General features: G+C 33.7%; 1 long non-coding RNA gene across 1 annotated transcript; it reads left to right on the forward strand.

Annotated features, from left to right (window-relative positions):
- Positions 1-1,400: 1,400 nt before the first annotated feature.
- Positions 1,401-4,591, forward strand: LOC123562661 (uncharacterized). The gene is made up of 2 exons (XR_006688599.2): positions 1,401-2,003; positions 3,015-4,591. It is a non-coding gene; the product is annotated as an uncharacterized LOC123562661 (long non-coding RNA).
- The last annotated feature ends 12,328 nt before the right edge of the window (positions 4,592-16,919 follow it).

A 16,919-nucleotide genomic window follows, 5' to 3' on the forward strand; every position in this document is an offset into this window, starting at 1 on the left:
TTAGGAAGGAATGAATCATTGCTTTGCGTAATAAAGATGATTAAATTGCATGCAATTTTTTGTTCTGTCGTGATTTGGAGAGAAAATCCCTCTAACCGTTATTGTTATGTTGTTATTCTGGCAAACATCAGATAATTGATATGCTAGTATTTATTGTTTGAAAGGAAAGATTCATAGAAACATATTCACAGAATCATAGACGTTAATGGCCTTTTCCATCTTAGCATAATGCAGAATTGACAACAGTCTACGCAAATTATTATTACTGCTTGTGAATTTGTTTAATTTGTTTATTTTGGCCAGAAAACTATTTAGTAAGGTTTGATGTTTTGCAGCGGGATTTCTCCTTAAAACAATATCGTGTATTTTGTCGACTTTGAACCATCCGAAAACGTCTTATGGTTCGTACTCACTGTAAATCTACGGTATGCACTTCGTCATATTAACCATATATGGTTATGGGGTCTGAAACTCAAATTACCTCGCGGACTATGAACATCCTTATGAGGGTAAACAGTCATAGTTTATCTGTAGATTTTGATTTATAACTAATTTGTTATCTAACTCCCCGGAGTGTCAAGCAACAACATTGAGTAGGTGGGTTTACTTGGCAACCCAATATCTGTATAGATTTGTAAACAGAGAAGCTATTTTATGTTTGTGCTAGATAAATACAGTTTGAAAGATTGATTTGCCCTTTTAGCTACACTATATAAACATGCTTTGTAATATTGTTCCAAATCGTTTTATAAACATGAAAAAAACTAGTAAGAACAATTGAAAGAAAGTAATTCAGTCAGATAAAAGTTTTACATGAGTTATTTAGTGGTAACGTCAAAAAGTGAGATGTATAGGAAAAGAACACTATAGTTAAATTTGTTTTCGCTCACCATTTTTGTATTGTTTGTACTGCATAATCATTATTACATCATACGAATCAGCATTAAAATGCGCTTTCCCCATGTATTTAATGTTATTGTCCTTGAAAGTTCGCTATCGCTTGTAAGCACGGTTCCTTACCGGAAAACAAGGATGACGTACGTCAAACAAATTTTTACCTTTTAAGTTTTTTTTTTTGCGTCATGAGGCAAGTAACGGTAAAAACTGTAATATATTTGCAAGATATTTGACATGTATAAAGAGTAATACATTTATCACATACTTTTCAGTGAATTATTGAAATGCCAGAGTGAAATATATCAGGTATTTTCACAGAGAAAAATATCAAATGCATTTGTCACTGGTAAGAAACTATAAAATGGGTAAATTTAGTCAAAACATGAAATAAAAACATTTTTTATGGATATTAACCACGCAGCTCTTTTTAAGTGCAGTCATAAAGTAAAATGCTTACTGTATGATAATATCGATGATTATTATTCAACTTTACAATATTGCACAAAGAGAGGGCCAATACGGAGAAGTCACTTTCGTTAGATTTTTAAATGACGCCATTTTGTTTTACATCAGAGTTAGAGATTACAATTTTTTTTTCTTCAAATTTTTGACAAAAAAGTCATCTAACATGTTCATGTAATAACCAAGTATATGACTTGTACGTCTTCATAGATTACAACAATACTTTCGCTTATTCGGTATTGTGTAAAAGCAAGTGTTTCCTGTCAGAAAATCTGGCAGTTGTCAAGGAATATAATGAGAAAATATAGAACTTCAGATTAATTAAAAGGATGAGACTTATCTTTAACAGACATTTTGATAGTGTGTTCTATTTGTGCAAAGATAAATAGCGATTCAAATGCTGGAAATTGGATGAATAAATTGGCGAACAAGAGTGTCAGTTGTAAACTGCAAACAATTTCGGATAAGAATTAAACGAAGCATAGGGGTGTATAATGTGTGCTTGGTTGGTTGTATTATCTTGATCAACACATATGTGTACAATTTTGTGTCTCGTTGCCTACTGACTTTTAAAGCAGTTTTTATCACAGTTAAAATGATACAATAACTCACTAAAGAAAATAAACAGGAATTCAAAAAATAAGGTAAGTTCTAGTTACTCTTGATTATGTCACATCAAAATATCTCCCAAAATTATTCTCAAGTACCTACATACAACTCATTCTATTTTACTGGCTAAAATGATTATGATTTCTACAGTCAATAAGTCTAAACAACTTGTCAAGATTTTTCACCTGAACACGCATAGCTGCCATAAGGTAACTCACAGAGTTCTTATTGTTTTACGGCCAACAGTCGAAAGTTGAATAATAATATTATCATTAAGCAACCGATTTCATATTGGCCTAGTTATTTGTCCTCGGGCAGTACGACAACCCTTGGACAAATAACAAGGGAATTATGAAATTGCTTGATTTATAACATTATAATATCAAAGTCTTGGACCTGACTAAGGTGATATTCAGCGAGGTCAATGAACTTTAATATTCACCTCACCATCATACAATAACTGTTAAATATGCCGCAAAAGTGTGCTTTGCTCGTTTACCAGTGAACAAAGTGCTTTTGTTTTTTGTTGTACAATCAGAACACCAGATGCAGCATGTGGATTGTAGCTTATTTTGCATTTTCTGTATGAACAATCTGTATCAGAAAATTTAACTCCCCAATGATTCAGATTCTGTTCTTGATAAATCTGATATTTGATAATTATGATTTATATTCTCTAGTCTATAAGCACTGACCACCGAACTGTCAGCAGTTTACATTTTTTATCTCCAAAATGTCAGCAGTGTAAGCCTTGGAACCCCAAATTGATAGCTATGTAAGCTTGACGAATGTAGGACCAATTACTTTAGTGATGTCTACAATTATGCATTTTTTTTACATAATCTCCACTTAGCTAATAATTTAATTTACGAAGTAATTATCTGTCTACAACAATCTATGAAGTACCCTCCCGTGAGCCTTGATCTGCCAAATGGTTGTGTTACAGTTCCTTCGGGTTTTCTACAGACTGTTTCCGTATTTGCTGACATCGTACGTCTATATTAGAACTTGGAATCATTTTGACAATAAATTTTCCTTGTTTACAGACGAACAAATGGAACAACAAAACTTAAAGCGGAGAGAAAACACTTGGGTGTTCCCGCATTATTACCTAAGTACGGAAAAGCAACATATTGTAGCATGTTTAAGGAATAGATAAAAATCACCAACAAAATATTACTTATCTACATAGCCATTTTGTTGATGTGTTCTGAAATGATAAGAGAGTAGTGTTGAGACGGCAACTATTTCAATTTGAATTTGATACCAGAGACTTGGATATGGTGCGAATGTCTCTTGACACACATTTTGCCTTCTAGCCAGTAAGATCATTTGCATCTAGAAAATGTATTTCTTGTATAGCGGTCACGTGGAAGGACAACAGGGACGCTGAGTTTACTTGATTTTGATTAACCGACATACGATCATACTCGAAACTCATGATTTATATTTGTTTGATTTCTTGATGAATGTTCCTGTAAAGGTACTATCTGCAATGTTTTATTTACAGAGAAGCTCCTTATATTTGTTTGGTCTAGGAAAATCTGTTCACCTCACAGAAATAAGAGATTGACTACATTTCTGTGAAAATGTAAGACATTTGTTTTTTTTGCAATTGTGCTAACTGAGAGAGAAACACTAATTAATCACTCAATAATAAATCTTCCTGCAAGGTTACAAAGTGTTAGTAACGCAATTGAGTTAGTGTAACTGTATTTGAACGACGTTTATATGTAAATATTTACATGAAATGAAAAATAAATTTGACTTACGTAACATACGCAAATAGACGTACCACGAAAACAGACGAACAAAATGTAGTACTTACAACTAGTTGTCTCAGAAGTAACAGAGTTAGTTAAAGGTTAATAATGACGTACGTACAAAACATTATTTTGACTTGAATATTCATAAGAAGATCCTTTGGAAGCACAGAACGAAACCGAACCAAAAAACAGGTTTGATTGATGTAATGAAATGTGAAATACCTTTCCCTGGCACAGGCGTAGGCGGAACTCTATTATACAAATGTTTTGAATGGACTCATTGGTTTAAAATGATCTGAAAATATGACGTCACATCACTGAGTCCACAGAGAGAACACGCATCAACCACGGCATGCAAAATACTGGAATAGTTTTTAACAAATCTGTTTCAGCTACCGGAACAACTGGTATTAATCCCAAACGTTTGATGTCTTCAAGAACACGGGTGTTTAGTAAAACATAGTGAAATTACATACTTGAAACCAGCACGACTGTCAAAGAAAATTGATTGGATGATCTTAAGAGAATACTTTAGGAAATAAGCTGGCATTTTTCAATGGATTAATAATGCAAGAGATATTGTTTATTGCATTGCATGCCATTTTACGTTCTGCTGCGATTTGCAGAGATATCTCTCTAGTCGTATTTGTTATTGTTTTGTTCTGACAAACAGCATTCCGTAATTGATATACTAGCATTTATGCTTTGAAAGGAAGCATTTATAGAAACATATTCACAGAAGAACAGACGATAATAGACTTCGCCATCATGACATAATTGATAACATAACATGTTCATTATTGTAACAATTTCTCCTTTATTCTGATTGCTATTTAGTAAAGTTTTGATGTCTGGTAGCAGGTTCTCTTGCTGTGATGTGTTTCTCACGACGAAAAGTATATCAACTTTATCTATTTTGGCCCACAAAGCAGTATTCCTCGTAGACTATCAGCACACTGTAACTGTGTAGTATCCTCTCCGTTAACACAAAAACATGTAGTTTCTCACACTGTCAACAGTCAATTTAAACAGCCTTTATCTACAGACACTTCGGAAATAATCGTCCTCTGTACTTTTAACATGTAATACCTTCCATTCAGCTGTATATATATTTTTGAAATTTCATATAAATATATATATTGTAATTTCAGTTTCTAGACAAACCTATACCTTTAAATTAGTTTACAATCGCTCTTTCATTTGATTTGCTACCATATTTCTATTTATATGTCAATATTCTTTTCTATTGTTTTCATTTACTTTCCAAAATGGTATTTCCCTAGTGCCAGAAGCTCTTTTATATTAAATTTGAGACAGTAATTCACAATCTTGACTTAATAACTCGAAAATTAGTCTAAAGTACTTCATAAATATCGAGATATATAACTGAAAAAATCGAGCTGCTCGAAACTTTGACTTCGTAACTTCAATAGGAAAAGCCAATTTTCACAGCCACACGGCGCACAAGACACACCAGCAGGGAACTCGAATCGATACACTGTGTGCATTTAACTTCACTCATGGTAAAGAAGAGGGAGAGGCAGAAAATGGGGATGGGGATGGGGGAGTACGTTAAGGAAAGTAAAACCACTAACATAAAATACAATATACATAGTAATATAATACGAAAAGAGAATTAGGCAATCTGAAAATAGGGACCCCTCCTTGGAACGTTCAGTAACCCTACATAAAGGAGATTCAGAGTTTAAACGCGACCTCATACTTACCTTATTTCCAGCTAGTCAGACAAGAAAGTTCGAATAAAATAAGTCCCCCTCTCAGATAAGCTCTAACGTCAGTGTCAAAATACCAGATTGTATCAAGTAAAACATTCAATTAGGGTCAGTCCGAGGTATAAGACCGCCTATATACTCAGTAATTTGTCTGATTTTAACCAAAAGCATACCTGTTTGAGACCACAACGTTCCAGGTAGCAAGACAAAAATTCACCCCCTCCGTCTGTTTTTGTAGGATTTAAGAGAAAAGCAAAACAGTCTCGTGCTTGGGTAGTCATCGCATCGTCAAACAAGAAACTGTAGCGGATATATCTGTCTATACATCCATATATGGTACCAAGTATGTGGGGACTTTAAGATATACTACCACATACCGATGCATGACCTACATTGGCTACGTATCGTTGATAATTAGAAATCCTGTTCGCTCGTAGATCTCCTCACGGACTATGAAGTGATCAATGAAGGAAAACATTTATAGCTTGTTAGTAAATTTTGATTTATAACTCATTTGTAAGCTGACTCTCCTTAGTACCAGGCAAAGGATTTATTTGACAAATAGCTTGCACTTCTACTACCGTCCATGAGCAGGCTCAGCCAAACCCAGCATGGAACATTTTCATTTATGTCGTGCTGGGCGACCTGTGGTTTTCCACCTTTCTATTTATGGTTATTCATACTGTTATAACCAACTAAGCGCAAAGTGTCATTCAAAAAGTTTTATTTGTGAGATTAAGTGCTCAGTATAAAATCACATCTTGGATACCATCACGCCTGTCAAGGAAAACTAAATAAGTTATATTGGGAGGGTTTTCTTGGAAAGAAGCTGGCCTTTTATTTTTTCATTTGATTAGAAGAACTATATGAAATATTGCTTTTGAATAATTAGGATTATAGGACTGCGTGCTATTTTACGTTCAGCTGTGATTTGCAAACAAATCTCTGTAGTCTCTCCCGTTTTTTGTTAGTCGAACTAACGTCAACTAACAGGTATGTCAATTATTTGTTCGAAAGGACGCATTTGTAGAAGCATATTCGCAGACACTCGGACGTTAATAGACTTCTCCATCATGACACGATACAGAATAGACAACATTACATGCACATTATGGCAACTACTTGTGAAATTGGGGTGCAGATTCCCCGTTATTTGGAAGTAAGTAATAAATGTCCGCTTAATTAAACTGTGTTTGATTTTATTTTACTATTACGCTATATGCGTGCAAAGGCTTTCTTATAAAGTTTCTTCTGTATCTGGAAACAACGTATAAATGTTCGTTTATAGTTTCATTCACAGCTTGCATATTTTTTATGAAATACCCATTTCCCATTGCTGTAAAAATACGCATCATACTTGTGTAGCAATTGTTTGTTTGTTTTAGGTTTAACACCGTTTTTCAACAATATTTTAGTTAGGTATCTGCGGACAGTTTACCTAACCAGTGTTCCTGAATGTCTTAAAAATGCCAACAATTAAACGTTATTTTGTGCTTTTAGACGGGTATAACTATATTGGGACTGTATTGCAAATCCATTAATTGCGCACTATATTGCAAATCCATGAATTGCGCGATTCTTGGATAATTTCAAAGAGCACAAGAATATCATACAATCCGTAAATTTACACTTCTTTACAATTGCTTGCTACACTACTAAATAGAAAAAGTGGAAACTCCACAGATCGGAAATGTTGCAGACTCTGTTTGATTGAGTAGTTTGACCTCTATGATTTAAAATAATTGTCAAGATATCGATCTTTTTCAACATCTAAATAATGCAGCCAAACAGACCCACCCACGTCTTCTGATGAAAATACATTTCCTGATTTTTATTTTAAGTTGTCTAAATCCAGGAAAATTATATAGTCTTATCTTTTCATTTTTGATCTTTCAGCCAGAAAAATCGGTTTTAGCTATTATTAAATGTTCTTTTTAAAAGTTTGGTTAACAAATTTAATTCATTTAGAAAGCCACCATTTTATAAAAGATTTTTTTGTAATGAATAACGCCAGATCGCGCAATCTCGCGGAAAAGGCCGTATAATCGAAGTTCAAAGTATATATTTATAGACACTGATATGTTGCGAGGAAATGTAACCATATATTATTTTCCCCATTCTTTATTTAATTAGAATACAACACTTTTGTATCCTCACTGAACATATTTGTGATAGACACCTTTACATCGCATTTAGTTTGAAACATGATCCTAATATATACATTTTGGTATGGATCAGAAAGCAAGATAAATTTTATACAGTCGTCTGACTTCTCTTATTAAGTTTTTACTGATTGAATGCTTTTAACATGCTAAAATACTTAGGATAAGAAAATTCTGAATACCCTAAATTGATTTATAATATTACGAAAAAAGAACATCCTTTCGTTTATTTTTTTAAACGCTTGTTCTTTTCTGTGTATACAATAAGCATTCGGTTGGCATTTGCAGAAGAAAAGTGAAAGTAATGACATTGACTGCATGTGAAAAGAAACAGCAAACAGGATAATTTGTATTAATTCCCAAACGTTTAATTTATTGGAAAATATGTGTTTATTGTAAAATATTACGAAATCACATGCTTTGTCAAGGAAAATTGACAAGGTTACCTTGGGAGGAAGCTGACATCTTAAATTTTCATTAGATTAGAAATGAATCATTGTGATTGCGTAATAAGGATGATTAAATTGCATGCAATTTTGTGTTCTGTCATGATTTGGAGAGAAAATTCTTGTAACCGTTACTATTATGTATTTATTCTGACAATCATTCTATAATTGATATGCTAGTATTTACTATTTGAAAGGAAAAAATTAAAGAAACATATTCACCGAATCGTAGACGTTAATGGACACTTCCATCTTGGCATAATGCAGAATTGACAACAATCTACGCAAATTATTGTTACTGCTTGTGAATTTGTTTGATTGGCCCAAAAAACTATTTAGTAAGGTTTAATGTTTTGCAGTAGGATTTCTCTTTAAAGTAATATGGTGTGCGTAGGTTTCGTCGATTTTGAACCATCCGAAAACGTCTTATGCTTCGTATAGGTCAACTCACTGAAAATCTACGGTATGCACTTCGTCATATTGAACAGATATGGTTCTGGGGTCTAAAATTCTTAGATTACCTGACGGACTTTGAACGTCCTAATTAGGGTAAACAGTTATAGTTTATCTGTAGATTTTGATTAATAACTCATTTGTTATCTAACTCCCCGGAGTGTCAAGCAACAACACTGAGTAGGCGGATTTACTTGGCAACCCAATACCTGTTTAGATTTGTTTATAGAGAAGCTATTTTATGTTTGTGCTAGATAAATACAGTCTTGAAAGATTAATGTGTCCTTTTAGCTACGCTATATAAACATGCTTTGTAAAAACGTTTCAAGTGGTTTTATAAAGGTGAAAAAATTAGTAAGAACAATTGAAAGAAAGTTATTCTGTCAGATTCACGTTTTATTTAGTGGTAACGTCAAAAGATGAGATACACTAGGAAAAGAACACTTGTTAAATTTGTTTTCGCTCACCATTTGTATTGTTTGTACTGAGTAATCATTATTACATCATATGAATCAGCATTTCCCCATGTACATGTATTTAATGTTATTGTCCTTGAAAGTAAGCACAGTTTTTTAACGTGAAACAAGTTTGTTTTCGTCATGAGGCAAGTAACGTTAATAACTGTAATATATTTGAAAACTGTATTTAGAGTAATATATCCATTACATGTTTTTTCTGTGAATTATTAAAATGTCAGAGTGAAATATATCTGGTATTTTCACAGTGAAAAAAATAAATGTATTGTCACTGGTATTAAAGAAACTATAAAATGGGTAAATTTAGTCAAAACATGAAACAAAAACATTTTTTTCTTATTGATATTAACCACGCTGCTCTTTTTAAGTGCAGTCATAAAATGAAACTCTCACTATATGATAATATCGATGAATATCCAAGTCTTTGACCTGACTTAGAAGATATTGAGCGAGTTCTATGAAATTCGATATTCACTTCATCATCAACTGTTAAATATGCCGCAAAAGTGTGCTATGCTAATTTTTCGTGTACCAGTGAACAAGGTGCTTTTTTTTTGTTTGTTTTACAGACGTAACACCAGATGCAGAAGGCGGATTGTAGCTTATTTTGCATTTTCTATGTAAACAATCTGTAGCAGAAAATTTAACTCCCCAATGATTCAGATTCTACTGATGATAAATCTGATATTTGATAATTACGATTTATATTCTCTGGCCTATAAGCACTGACCACCAAACTTTCAGCAGTTTTCATTTTTTTATCTCCACAATGTCAGCAGTGTAAGCTTTGGGACCCCAAATTGGTAGCTATGTAAGCTTGACGAAGTGTAAGAGCAATTACTTTAGTCATTAGTGATGTCTACAATTATGCATTTTTACATAATCTTCACTTAGCTAATAAATTAATATATGAAGTAAATATCTGTCTACAACAATCTATGAAGTGCCCTCTCGTGAGCCTTGCTCTGCCAAATGGTTGTGTTACAGTTCCTTCGGGTTTTCTTCAGACTGTTTCCGTATTTGCTGACATCGTACGTCTATATTATATCTTGGAATCATTTTGTCAATAGATTTTCCTTTATTACAGACGAACAAATGAAACAACAAAACTTAAAGCGAAGAGAAAACACTTGGGTGTTCCCACCTAAGTACGGAAAAACGACATATTGTAGCATGTTTAAGGAATAGATAAAAATCACCAACAAAATATCACTTATCTACAAAGCCATTTTGCTGATGTGTTCTGAAATGATAAGAGAGTAGTGTTGAGACGGCAACTTTTTCAATTTGAATTTCATACCTGAGACTTTGATATGGTGGGAATGTCTCTTGAAACACATTTTCCTTTCTAGCCAGTAAGATCGTTTACATTTAGAAAATGTATTTCTTGTATAGCGCCCACGCGGAAAGACAACGAAGACGCTGAGTATACTTGATTTTGATTAACAGACATATGATCATACTCCAAACTCGTGATTTATATTTGTTTGATTTCTCGATGAATGTTCATGTAAAGAAAGGAAACCTATTCCCAAACTGAATTGTAATTTAATTAAGTTAGTAGTTTAGTAACAAATCCACATAGGATAAGGTACTATCTATATTGTTTTATTTACAGAGAAGCTCCTTATATTTGTTCGGTCTATGAAAATCTGTTCACCTCACAGAAATAAGATACTGATTACATTTCTGTGAAAATGTAAGAAATCTTGGTTTTGCATTTGTGCTAACTGAGAGGGAAACTCACTAATTAATCACTCAATAATAAATCTTCCTTCAAGGTTACAAAGTGTTAGTAACGCAATTCAGTTAGTGTAACTGTATTTGAACCACGTTTATATGTAAATATTTACATGAAATGAAAAATAAATTTGACTTACGTAACATACGCAAATAGACGTACCATGAAAACAGACGAGCAAAATGTAGAACTTACAACTAGTTGTCTCAAAAGTAACAGAGTTAGTTAAAGGTTAATAATGACGTACGTACAAAACATTATTTTGACATTAATATTTATAAGAAGATCCTTTGGAAGCACAGAACGAAACCGAACCAAAAACAGTTTGTAATGAAATGTGAAATACCTTTCCCTGGCTCAAGCGTAAGCGGAACTCTATTATATAAATGTTTTAAATGTACTCATTGGTTTAAAATGATGTGAAAATATGACAAGTCACATCACTGAGTCCACAGAGAGAACACACATCAACCTGGGCAAGCAAAATGCTGGAATAGCTTTTAACATATCTGTTTCAGCTACCGGAACAACTGGTATTAATCCCAAACGTTTGATGTCTTCAAGAACATGGGTGTTTAGTAAAACATAGTGAAATTACATGCTTGAAACCAGCACGCCTGTCAAAGAAAATTGATTGGATGATCTTAAGAGAATACTTTAGGAAATAAGCCGACATGTTTTTCAATGGATTAATAATGCAAGAGATATTGTTTATTGCATTGCATGCTATTTTACGTTCTGCTGCGATTTGCAGAGATATCTCTCTAGTCGTATTTGTTATTGTTTTGTTCTGACAAACAACATTCCATCATTGATATACTAGCATTTATGCTTTGAAAGGAAGCATTTATAGTAACATATTCACAGAAGAATAGACGATAATAGACTTCGACATCATGACATAATTGATAACATAACATGTTCATTATTGTAACAATTTCTCCTATATTCTGATTGCTATTTAGTAAAGTTTTGATGTCTGGTAGCAGGTTCTCTTGCTGTGATGTGTTTCTCACGAAGAAATGTATATCAACTTTATCTATTTTGGCCCACAAAGCAGTATTCCTCGTAGACTATCACCACACTGTAACTGTGTAGTATCCTCTCCGTTAATACAAAAACATGTAGTTTCTCACACTGTCAACAGTCAATTTAAACAGCCTTAATCTACAGACACTTCGGAAATAATCGTCCTCTGTACTTTTAACATGTAATACCTTCCATTCAGCTGTATACATATTTTTGAAATTTCATATATATATATATATATATATATATATATATATTGTAATTTCAGTTTCTAGACAAACCTATACCTTTAAATTAGTTTACAATCGCTCTTTCATTTGATTTGCTACCATATTTCTATTTATATGTCAATATTCTTTTCTATTGTTTTCATTTACTTTCCAAAATGGTATTTCCCTGGTGCCAGAAGCTCTTTTATATTAAATTTGAGACAGTAATTCACAATCTTGACTTAATAACTCGAAATTTAGTCTAAAGTATTTCATAAATACGAGGACGGGATCAAAAGTAATGCCGCTGACTATTGATAACCGCTATTTTTAGCGCGAGTACAAAATTCAAGTCTTGCACATGTTCCCCATTGTAATAGCTTTTAATCGACGTAAAAACTATACATGTACACACAATATCTCGCTCACAATTCACATTTGCACAAACCCTACTCGTAGGGGGTTAGACAAAATGGTTGGTAAAAGTGTAAAAAATGCGAACGAAATTAGGTCTTACGTTAAGACTTGCGCTTCACTTGGAAGAGGTTCAAAGGAAATTTATGCTGACATATGTGCTGTTTATGGTAGTAATGAAATGTCCTTTTCCACAGTTTGCAGATGGGTTAGGAAATTTTGTGCAGGCGTGGAGTCTGTCAAAGATGCGCCTAAAACTGGTCGACTTAAGTCTGCAAGTAGTCCAAGGATTGTTGAAAAAAAATAAGCAAATAGTACTTTCTGACGCAAGATATACTTCTCAGCAGACTGCGGACATGGTTCGCATTTCAAAAGCATCTGTGTAGCGCATTCTGCGAAATATTTTGAAATTGAAGAAGAAAAGTGCTAGGTGGGTCCCGCATTTGCTCACAATGAGCAAAAACGCACGCGCGTTAGGATGGCGCGCAGGTTTTTGAAAAGGTTTCAAAGATACGATAAAAAACATTTATGAATGTAGTAATAGGTGATGAGTCTTGGATACATTTCTTCGAACCGCATCGAAAAATTAGTAACCGAGTATGGCTCACCAAAAATGCCAGAAGGCCTTGCATTGCCAAAAGGATTGCAAGTTTGAAAAAGGTTATGTATGCCATATTTTTCACTACTAAAGGTCTCGCCATCCAGGTTCCTGTACCTAAAGGCAAGTCAATGAATGCCAAGTTTTATAAGAAAAATGTTCTTAAAAAGCTCCACAAGTATTTCCAGAAACGTCGACCAAAGACGGGTATCCGAGGCATCCATTTGTTACATGACAACGCCTCGAGTCACAAGGCTGGGATTGTGACGTCGTTTTTGAATGAACAGGGAGTATATGTTCTAGAACACCCACCATATTCTCCGGATCTAGCCCCCTGTGACTTTTTCCTTTTCCCTCGTCTCAAGAAAAAGCTTGCAGGCAGAAAATATACATCCCGCCAAAAGTTGGGGGCCGCCATATTTAACCTCCTTAGTGATATACCTGAAAAAGACTATCAGAAAGCTTTTAAGGATTGGACTAAAAGGTTGAAACGTTGTGTATCTGTCAGGAGATTACTTTGAAGGTTTGAAATAAAGATTTTCTTAATCCAACCTTTAGTTGTCATTTAACACCATTGGTTGCATTACTTTTGATCCCACCCTCGTATCGGGATATATAACTCAAACATTTCGAGCGGCTCGAAAATTTGACTTAGTAACTTAAATAGGAAAAAGCCAAGCCATGCGCACAAGACACACCAGCAGGGAACTCGAACCGATACATTGCGTGCATTTAACCTCACTCAGGGTAAAAAAGAGGGAGGGGCGGAAAATGCGAATGGGGATGGAGGAGTACGTTAAGGGAAGTAAAACCACTAACATAAAAGGCAATATACATAATATATTATATGAAAAGGGAATTAGGCAATCTGAAAATAGGGGTTCCTCCTTCAGTAACCCTACATAATGGGGATTCGGGGTTTAAATGCGACCTCTTACTTACCCTATTTCCAGCTAGTCAGAAAAGAAAGTTCAAAAAAAATAAACCCATCTCACAGATAAGCTCTAACGTCAGTGTCAAAATACCAGATTGTATCAAGTAAAACATACAATTTGTGTTAGTCCGAGGTATCACACCGCCAATATACTCAGTAATTTGTCTGATTTCATCCAAGAGCATACCTTTTCAAGAGCACGACGTTCCAGGTAGCAAGACAAAAATTCACCCCCTCCGTCTGTTTTTGTAGGATTTAGGAGAAAAGCAAAACAGAGTCTCGTGCTTGGGTAGTCATCGCATCGTCAAACAAGAAACTGTAGTGGATATATTTATCTATACATCCATATATGGTACCAAGTTTGTGGGGACTTTAAGATATACTACCACATACCGATGCATGACCTACGTATCTTAAAATATTGAGTTGACAGTTAGAAATCCTGTTCGCTCGTAGATCTCCTCTTGGACTATGAAGTGGTCAATGAAGAAAAACATTTATAGCTTGTTAGTAAATTTTGATTTATAACTCATTTGTTATCTGACTCTCCTTAGTACCAGGCAGAAGATTTATATGACAAATGTTGATACCAGATACAATGCCTGTATATATTTATTTAAGGAGAAGTTATTTATGTATGTTATAAATAAATACAGTTTCAGAGCTTTGACATATTGATCAGTCATTTTAGATACACTTTACAAAAAAGCTTCTTTTTCTTTTGCAAAAAGTGATGTTTGACCTTATAACATATAAGTATTCTGGAAGTGAGAAAATCAAACGATTATTAAACTTCATGCGTTTAGTAGGGTGAGTAACGTTAATAACTGTAATATATTTGAAAACTATTTGATATGTATTTAGAGTAATACATCCATTACATGTTTTTCAGTGAATTATTAAAATGTCAGAGTGAAATATATCTGGTTTATTCACTGTGAAAAAAATAAATGTTTTGTCACTGGTATTAAAGAAACTATAAAATGGGTAAATTTAGTCAAATAATGAAATAAAAACATTTTTTCTTATTGATATTAACCACGCTGCTCTTTTTAACTGCAGTCATAAAGTAAAATGCTTACTGTATGATAATATCGATGATTATTATTCCACTTTACAATATTGCACACTGTATTAGACCAATTGCGAACATCATATGAAACAGACAGAGCTAATACAAAACATAACTGAGCCAATACGAGAAAAACAGGGCCAATACGAGAAAAACTGCCATGGAGCGTTCAGTAACCCTATATGATACAGGAAATTCGGCGTTCAAACGTAACCAATCCAGAGAATACCTTTATAAGAGCACAACTTCCGTACTTGCAAAAGAAAGGTAATGGCAGATTTCCTGGAAGCACAGAGCAACCCAAACACAGCCATAGAGCCATTCAAGGCAAAGTAGACCCACAACAAAAGAAGCTGTAACGGAAGAATTTTATTGACAGTTTGCTTCATAAATCCAAGAACAAGTACACTTAAATTATATGCAAAATGCAGAAATAGGGGGTGGGGGTAAAAGTCCCGGAATCAAAGAGCACCCCAAACATAGAGCCATACATTGCAAAGTCTGCCCACAACAAAAAGAAGCTGTAACGTAAAAATATTTGTGGACGGGTTGCTCTAAAAATCAAACAACAAGTACATTTTTATAATGTGCAAAAAGCCGAAAGGGGGTGAGGGTGGGGTAAGACAAGACAAAATTCTCTCCCTCTGTCTGTTTTTCTAGGATTTTGGAGAAAGTCATCACAGAGTCTCACGTTTGGGTAGTCATCGCATCGTCAAACAGGAAAGTGTAGTGGTTATATCTACGTACACATCCATAATATGCACCAAGTATGTGGGAATTTTAACATATACTGAAACATACCAATGCATGACCTGTCATGGCTACGTATCTTAAAATGTTGAGTTGATGATTAGAAATTTCCTTTTTTTTCGTAGATCACATCACGGCCTTTGAAGTGACCAATGAGGAAAAAAAGTTATAACTTATTAGTAAATTTTGATTTATAACTCATTTATTATCTGACTCCCCTTAGTGCCAGGCAAAGGATTTATTTGACAAATGTTGATACTAGATACAATGCCTGTATAGATTCATTTATGGAGAAGTTATTTATGTATATTATAAATAAATATAGATACACTATACAAAAAAGCTTCTTCATGTTATGCAAACATATTCAATCTTTACGACTAGAGAATGCAGTTCGAAATTACATTTCTGGTACAAAACTAGTTAGGAACACGAGATAGTATTTTGTTCTGGACTAAATGACACACTTACATATGTTATGATTTAACAAATCGATGATAAATACTTTTGTGATACAACACTATTGTATGACCTAACTTGCATGACCTAACTTGGCTACGCATCTTTAAATGTCGTGTTGATAATTAGAAATTTCCTGTTTGCTCTTAAATCACATTAAGGACTATGAAGTGACCAATGAAGAAAAACAGTCATAGTTTGATTTATAACTCATTTGTTATCTAACTCCCCTAAGGGCAAGGCAAAATATTTATTCAGCAAAATGTTGATACCAGATACACTGCCTGTATAGATTTATTAATGGAGAAGCTATTTACGTATGTTATAAATTCAGCTTCACAGCTTTGAAACATTGATTTGTCATTTTAGAAACACTATACAAAAACAAGCTTTCTTTCAAAAACGTGATGTATGGCCTTATGACATATATTAAGTATTCTGTAGGTGTGAAAATGAAACGATATTGAACGTGTAAATGTATGGCAAAAGAGTTATGCCTATAGTATATATAATTTTATTCAGTAATGTTTAAATTGCTTAAATACTTATGGTATTTAATTCTATTGCCAATAATCTCAAAAATATGATAATAGATTCTATATTTCGCCTGTGTACACGATTTCATGTTTATTGCGTTTGGAATGTGGAGGTATACAAATTGATTTCGTGTTTAATTTTTGGTCTTCGGACTAATTTCACAATATATAAT

This window comes from Mercenaria mercenaria, chromosome 2 (genome assembly GCF_021730395.1).
Source record: "Mercenaria mercenaria strain notata chromosome 2, MADL_Memer_1, whole genome shotgun sequence".
Lineage (NCBI taxonomy): Eukaryota > Metazoa > Mollusca > Bivalvia > Venerida > Veneridae > Mercenaria > Mercenaria mercenaria.